This window comes from Bison bison, unplaced genomic scaffold (assembly GCF_000754665.1).
Source record: "Bison bison bison isolate TAMUID 2011002044 unplaced genomic scaffold, Bison_UMD1.0 scf7180017864171, whole genome shotgun sequence".
Taxonomy (NCBI): Eukaryota; Metazoa; Chordata; class Mammalia; order Artiodactyla; family Bovidae; genus Bison; species Bison bison.
Window position 1 is genome coordinate 3,782,815 of NW_011494743.1, and position 8,638 is coordinate 3,791,452.

The window sequence follows — 8,638 nt, forward strand, 5'->3', positions numbered from 1 at the left end:
ACAGTGTCAGACTTTATTTCCTTGTGCTCCAAAATCACTGTGGATGGTGATTGCAGCCATGAAATGAAAAGACGCTTACTCCTTGGAAGGAAAGTTATGACCAACCTAGATAGAATATTAAAAAGCAGAGACATTACTTTGTCAACAAAGGTCTGTCTAGTCAAGGCTATGGTTTTTCCAGTAGTCATGTATGGATGTGAGAGTTGGACTATATAGAAAGCTGAGCACTGAAGAATTGATGCTTTTAAACTGTGGTGTTGGAGAAGACTGTTGAGAGTCCCTTGGACTGCAAGGAGATCCAACCAGTCCATCCTAAAGGAGATCAATCCTGGTGTTCATTAGAAGGACTGATGTTGAAGCTGAAACTCCAATACATTGGCCACCTGATGCGAAGAGCTGACTCATTTGAAAAGACCCTGATGCTGCGAAAGATTGAGGATGAGATCGTCAGATGGCATCACCAACTCAATGGACATGGGTTTGGGTGGATTACGGGAGTTGATGATGGATAGGGAGGCCTGACGTGCTGCGGTTCATGGGGTCGCAGAGTCGGACACGACTGAGCGACTGAACTGAACTGAACCATAATCAATTAATGAAAAGTCTGAATTGTAAATATTTGAAGATATATGCTTCTATATTATTTCAAATATATATAGCAATATGAAACACTAACAAAGTCTTTCTGAGTAGATATCCAGCAATATTCTATTTTGATAAATATACAAGATATACCTGTAATAACCAACATTCACCTGCACATAAAACTCATGTTTCTCTCAGCCTGTTCCAGTGAAAGGAGGAAAAAACAAAAAAACAGTGACCTAAGAAAAGATAAACCAGACATTTGGTTGAATCCCTCACCAGCGTCAATTATAATACTAATTGATTTCATTTAGTATTATAGATGTCATTTATTGGGGACTTTCCATTTGCTGCATAACAAACTTCTTCAAACTTAGTAGTTTCACAGTGAATTATTTTTTTCTCCTGATTCTATAGGTTGGCAGGTTAGTTAAGGTCCCAACAGCTCACTTGCGTGACTGCATTCAGCTGGGACACTGGCTCCCTGGTGTCTCTTGCTCCATGTGGTCTCTTACCAGTTTCCGTAAAGAGTGACATGAGTGGTCCAAGAAAGCAAAAGTGGAAGCTGCCAGGCCTCGTAAGATCTAGGCTTGAAACTGGCCACATTCAAAGACACATCTGCCACATTCTACTGGTCAAAGCAAGTCAGAAACCCAACAAGATACTAGGGGAAGGGAAATAGATTCCATCTCTTGTTGGGAGGAGTAGTGATCCTTACAACGATTAGAACTGCTGGCATCCATTTTGCAGGCAAGCCATCTGATTTGCCACATGTCAAAAATTGTATATTATCTCAATGAATCTTCAACAGCAACTTGTGAAATAGTCACCATTTTATCTCTCCCCTAGTTTACAATGAAGGAAAATTAGTTCCTGAAAGGTTAAGTATCTTCCTACAAGTAGGTGGTAGATCTAAAACCAGATCTTAACCACCTTTAGAGCTCGAATGCACAACTATCCCTCAATACAACAGTCAGTAGCATTAGAGGAGTTGAACCCGCTGTTTTCTCTCCCTTAGGGAAGCAGGCTGCTGCTGCTAAGTCGCTTCAGTCATGTCCGACTCTGTGTGACCCCATAGATGTTAGCTCACCAGGCTCTGCCGTCCCTGGGATTCTCCAGGCAAGAACACTGGAGTGGGTTGCCATTTCCTTCTCCAATGCATGAAAGTGAAAAGTGAAAAGTGAAAGTGAAGTCACTCAGTCCTGTCCGACTCTTCGCGACCCTAGGGAAGCAGGAGAGCATGGTAATGAAGAGTGTAAACTCAGATCGAACTGTCTTGGCTCTAAGTCTCACTAGTTCTGTGACTTTGGGCTAGTTAATTAGGTCTCACGAGGCCTGGAAGCTTCCACTTTTGTTTTCTTGGACCACTCACGTCACTTTTTAGGGAAATTGGTAAGAGACCACATGGAGAAAGAGGCACCAGGGAGCCAGTGTCCCAGCTGAATGAGTTCATTGACTCCTAGTCTATCATATTTTTTCATTAATATATAAGATTGTAGACACACCATTCACTTTCCAGTGGGGTTCCAAAAGGTTTTCTTGGGAAAGATCAAATTTCAGTAGCTTCTTGAATGAGAAGCAGGAGTAGGGGCATCCTTTCTTTCAATCACATCCCCACAGAAATCCAATTTGCCAAGTGGAATCCTAACAAAATAGGTTGGGAACTATAAAGAAGAAAGGTAGAGAAATGTACAAAATGAGTAGAGGAAAGAAGTAGAGTAGAAGTAGAAATATGAGGGGCTGGTAGAAGAGTTGACCACGGCTGGTAACAATATCTACTCCACAGTACTATGATGAGATAATGCATGTAAAGCACTGCCTGGATAGAGTATGTGCTTCATCAAAACTATTTTTGTGATTTTCTGAGTTTATCCTGAATCAGGCAGTTCCACAGTCCCAAGACCATGGTCTCCAGGGCTGTTGGTGATCCTGAGTCTATGTGACTTCATCATCACCGTCCCCACCGGCCTTGCTTCTAATTCTGCTTTGCCCCTGGACCCATGTTGCTGCTGCAGTGACCACTGTGGAGGGTCCTGCCTCACTGCAGTCCCTCTCTGCTCACTTGCTGCACTTCCAGCTTCTTTCTGGAGCTGCTACTTCATACTAGAGATCTGGTGGCAGTCCATGTTTACCTAACAACATTTTCCGTTTGTCAGTGCCCTGCTAATTCTTCTGATCACACAAAGGAAGACTAATTCCAAGGACTAATTCTGTTAATACCTTGTTTCATGGGTGACTATTTAAAAAAGACTCATAAACATCCCTTTCTAACAAAGGAGGAGGGAATGGAAGTTTCCCCAGTTCAGACTATTTGCAAGATGTTTCCTTTACCAACTCAGTTCCTTTTCAGTTGCCCGTGCTTTGAAAGAACTGCCATGTTTCAGAATTACCACTAGGTGGCAGGAGTGTTCCACTCCCCAACTCATTTCCTTCTTTCTGCTTGCAATCTCAATTACAGCCAAAATACGGTTCCTTTCAAAATGAATGAGTTGCTTTTAAATAAACGTAACTTACCCATATGAAGTTCAAGGTGAACAATAAATTTCAAGTACATTCTTTTGAAAATTCACTGTGATTATCACTAATTCTATTGGAGAGTTCTCACAGGAGTTATGTTACTAAAGCGGTTTTATAGCCTTTGGCTTGAGAGGGCATGGGAAAAGTAAATAAATCTCATCTTATTTAGGACACAGCCAAAGCTGATTGTTTTCCTCTCTAGTTATTATCACCTGACAGACCAAAGGTCTGTTGGGTTAAGAGTTCATGGACTCTGAGTGTATCATATTTTTTCATTAATATATAGGATTGTAGACACATCATTCGCTTTCCAGTGAGGTCCCAAAAGATTTTCTTGGGGAAGATGGAATTTCAGTAGCTTCTTGAGTGAGAAGCAGAAGTAGGGGCATCCTTTCTTTCAATCACATCCCCACAGGAATCCAACCTGCCAAGTGGAATCTTAACAATATAGGTTGGGAACTATATAGAAGAAAGGTAGAGAAATGTACAAAATGAGTAGAGCAAAGGCCAGGAATGCTGATTAAACCCTTGCCTTACAGTATGGGGAATCAAGAGATACTGTCTACAGCCGATAAAACAAAAAGATGTCTTATGTATCATTTATCATTTCCATGACCCATTAAATAACACAGAGAAACAAACTATACTGGATTGTAACTTTAATGGGAGGACTAGGGAGAGGAGAATAATGTGGTGGGACATTAATAGGCTAAACCTCAAGTACCGTAACAGACTTCACAGATAATGTCTAAAATTGAAAAAGTAAGATATAGCACTCAGTTCATTTCAGTTCAGTCACTCAGTCGTGTCCAACTCTTTGCGACCCCATGAATCGCAGCACGCCAGGCCTTCCTGTCCATCACCAACTCCCAGAGTTCACCCAGACTCACGTCCATCAAGTCGGTGATGCCATCCAGCCATCTCGTCCTCTGTCGTCCCCTTCTCCTCCTGCCCCCAATCTCTCCCAGCATCAGAGTCTTTTCCAATGAGTCAACTCTTCGCATGAGGTGGCCAAAGTACTGGAGTTTCAGCTTTAGCATTATTCCTTCCAAAGAAATCCCAGGGCTGATCTCCTTCAGAATGGACTGGTTGGATCTCCTTGCAGTCCAAGGGACTATAAGCATGTTATTCGGGAACATGTAGGAAATCACTTTGTGAACAAAAGGCTGACGTGCTTAACAGCCCTTGCTTCTATACACGAGCACAGCGAGGGACCCGGCTGGGGATTGGTTGCACTATTTCTAACTCTAACCTGGACACTGTTTTACCCTTAAGAATTGGCAAGGATAGGCAGCTATTAGGGTAAAATAGATGTCTATGTTCATGGGAGCAACTACCACTCAGTTTGTAATCTGCTATCTGATAGGAATCATTAAGTTTAATCATTTGCTTATTTACTTAGGAGTCACTTTAGTTTCCTATAAAGTGAAAGTGAAAGTGAAGTCGCTCAGTCGTGTCCGACTCTTAGCGACCCCATGAACTGCAGCCTACCAGGCTCTCTGATGGGATTTTCCAGGCAAGAGTACTGGAGTGGGGTGCCATCGCCTTCTCCAAGTTTCCTATAAGACAACTATCAAATGGAAAGAAATTAGAAGTTTCAATTTCCACAAGTAAATGTTATTTATTCAAAACTGGCATTTTCAGGGCTTCCCTGATGGTCCAGCGGCTAAGACTCTGTGCTCCCAATGCAGGGGGCCAGGGTTCAATCCCTGGTCAGAGAACTAGATTCCACATGCTACAACTAAGACCTGGAGCAGTCAAATACATACATAAATATTAAAAGAACAACAACAACCACACCTGGCCTTTTCAAGCAAGGACACACTTAGTCAATATTTTCACAGCAGTTCATTTGTTTCCACAGCAGTTCATCAGTGTTTTTCTGATATAAACTAAAATACTATTACTCTTTGCAATAAATGAGAGTAAGAACTCCAAAGAGCAAATGTGTCCATTTTTACCTCCTCTGCAGCATTTTAGCCTGAACTCTTGAGCATTCATCCCCTGGCAGAATAGGGCCACTTCAGATCAGCAAAATCTGCTCAGCCTCACCCTTAAACATCCTGCTTTTTACCTTGTTTTCAAACCCATAGTCAATTCATAACCAATAACAGGTCATCCTTCAAAATACACCAGAATTGAATTCTCACCACACTCACACTTAATACCACTAATATCCTAGTTTGAGTCATCATGCTCTCTCACTTGAACCACTGAAATGGCCCAAGGACTGCTTCCATTCCTGCCCTCTACCATTCTCCATATAGATATACAGAAATCAGATTGATTATATTCTTTGCAGCCAAAGATGAAGAAGCTCTATACAATCAGCAAAAACAAGACCGGGAGCTGACTGTGGCTCAGATCAAGAACTCCTTATTGCCAAATTCAGACTTATATTGAAGAAAGTAGGGAAAACCACTAGACCATTCAGGTATGACCTAAATCAAATCCCTTACGATTATACAGTGAAAGAGACAAATAGATTCAAGGGATTAGATCTGATAGACAGAGTGCCTGAAGAACTATGGATAGAGGTTCGTGTAATTGTACAGGAGGCAGTGATCAAGACCATCCCCAAGAAAACGAAATGCAAAAAGGCAAAATGTCTGAGGAGGTCTTACAAATAGCTATGGAAAGAAGAGAAAGTGAAAGTGAAGTCGCTCAGTTCTGTCCAACTCTTTGTGACCCCATGGATGACAGTCTACCAGGCTCCTCTGTCCATGGGATTTTCCAGGCAAGAGTACTGGAGTGGGTTGCCATTTCCTTCTCCAGGAGAGCTTCCCAACCCAGGGATTGAACCCGGGTCTCCCGCATTGTAGGCAGACACTTTACCATCTGAGCCACCAGGGAAGCTGAAAAGAAGAAAAGGGAAAGGCAAAGGAGAAAAGAACAGATATATCCATTTGAATGCAGTGTTCCAAAGAATACCAAGGAGAGATAAGAAAGCCTTCCTCACTGATCAATGTAAAGAAAGCAATAGAATGGGAAAGACTAGAGATCTCCTTAAGAAAATTAGAGATACCAAGGGAACATTTCATGCAAAGATGGTCACAATAAAGGACAGAAATGGTATGTACCTAAAAGAAACAGAAGATATTAAGAAGAGGTGGAAAAAATACACAGAAGAACTATACAAAAAAGATCTTCATGACCCAGATAACCATGATGGTGTGATCACTCACCTAGAGCCGGACATCCTGGAATGCAAAGTCAAGTGGGCCATCATCAGTATGAACAAAGCTCGTGGAGGTGATGGAATTCCAGCTAAGCTATTTAAAATCCTAAAAGATGATGCTGTGAAAGTGCTGCACTCAATATGCCAGCAAATTTGGAAAATTCAGCAGTGGTCACGGGACTGGAAAAGGTCAGTTTTCACTCCAATCCCAAAGAAAGGCAATGCCAAAGAGTGCTCAAACTACCACACAATTGCACTCATCTCACACACTAGCAAAGTAATGTTCAAAATTCTCCAAGTCAGGCTTCAACAGTACATGAACCATGAACTTTCAGATGTTCAAGCTGGATTTAGAAAAGGCAGAGGAACCAGAGATCAAATTGACAACATCTGTTGGATCATCAAAAAAGCCAGAGAGTTCCAGAAAAACATCTACTTCTGCTTTATTGACTATGCCAAAGCCTTTGACTGTGTGGATCACAATAAACTGTGGAAAATTCTGAAAGAGACAGGAATACCTGACCACCTGACCTGCCTCCTGAGAAATCTGTAGGCAGATCAAGAAGCAACAGTTAGAACTGGACATGGAATAACAGACTGGTTCCAAATCAGGAAAGGAGTATGTCAAGGCTATATATTGTCACCCTGCTTATTTAATTTATATGCAGAGTACATCATGTGAAATACCAGACTGGATGCAGCACAAGCTGGAATCAAGATTTCTGGGAAAAATATCAATAACCTCAGATATGCAGATGATACCACACTTATGGGAGAAAGGGAAGAAGAACTAAAGAGCCTCTTGATGAAGGTGAAAGAGGAGAGTGAAAAGGCTGGCTTAAAACTCAACATTCAGAAAACAAAGATCATGGCATCCGGTCCCATCACTCCATGGCAAATAGATGGGAAAACAATGGAAACAGTGAGAGACTTTATTTTTTGGAGCTCCAAAATCACTGCAGATGGTGACTGCAGCCATGAAATTAAAAGACACTTGCTCTTTGGAAGAAAAGTTATGAGCAATCTAGACAGCATATTAAAAAGCAGAGACATTACTTTGCTGACAAAGGTCCGTCTAGTCAAAGCTATGGTTTTTTCAGTAGTCATGTTATGAATGTGAGAGTTGGACTATAAAGAAAGCTGAGCACTGAGGAATTGATACTTTTGAACTATGGTGTTGGAGAAGACTTTTGAGAGTCCCTTGGACAGCATGGAGATCCAAACAGTCCATCCTAAAGGAAATCAGTCCTGAATATTCACTGGAAGGACTGATGCTGAAGCTGAAACTCCAAAACTTCTGCCACCTGATTCGAAGAGCTGACTTATTTGAACAGAGAAAGACTGAAGGCGGGAGGAGAAGGGGATGATAGAGGATGAGATGGTTGGATGGACATGAGTTTGAGTGAGCGCTGGGAATTGGTGATGGACAGGGAAGCCTGGTGTGCTGCAGTCCATGGGGTTGCAAAGAGTCGGACACGACTGAGCAACTGAACTGAACTGAACCTTTCTCCACGTAGTAGCCAGAGTGATTCTCTTAAAATCTACGTCATCGTGATAATGTGTAAAACATTGGCCTATACAGCGTACCCACCCTACCTCATCTTCTCCCTCATCCTCTCCTCCCTGGCCATGCTGGCTGGCCTCTTGGCTGGATATTCCTAAACCTTATTGAACATGCTTCTGCCCTCAACCTGGAATGCTCTTCACCTAGATACCCAAATGGCTTGCTTTCCTTCAGGCTCTGCTTTGTTACCTTCTCAGGTTTTCCTGACCACCTGATATTAAATAGGTTTTCCCCTCCATCCATCCAGCACTCTTCATCTCCCATCTTGCTTAATTTTTCTCCATAATACTTATCATCATAGGAATGTGATATGTATTTTTCTGTATTGTCTTTTTCATAGAATAGAAGCTCAAAAAAAAAAATTCATTGCTGTATCCTTAGTTCTTGAGAGTGCATGACACGTAATGTTCAAAAAAGTCTGTTGTTTAAACCACAGACCTAACAAAACACTGTGAGTAAATACTGTCTTAGGGTAACTTTCCCCATGTATGTGACTTTTTCATGAGAGATGATTTTAAAAAAGGTATGATTTAAGTAACACTGAATCAAGAGGAAAGAATCTTTTCAATATTTTAATCCCTCTCGTTAAGTCAAAAAGATCCCACTTTGTGCAATTTTGTCTCTAACACTTGATAACTTACCCTTCTAAAAAGAGAATGGGCCTTAACCTTTACAATTTTTTGTAGGGAACACTATTTGGCCAGAACTTAATAACCTTGCTTTGTTTCCACTGTATTTAAGGGCACCATCTATTTTAATTATGTCTGGTAACATGTTAATCTCATTTAAATCTT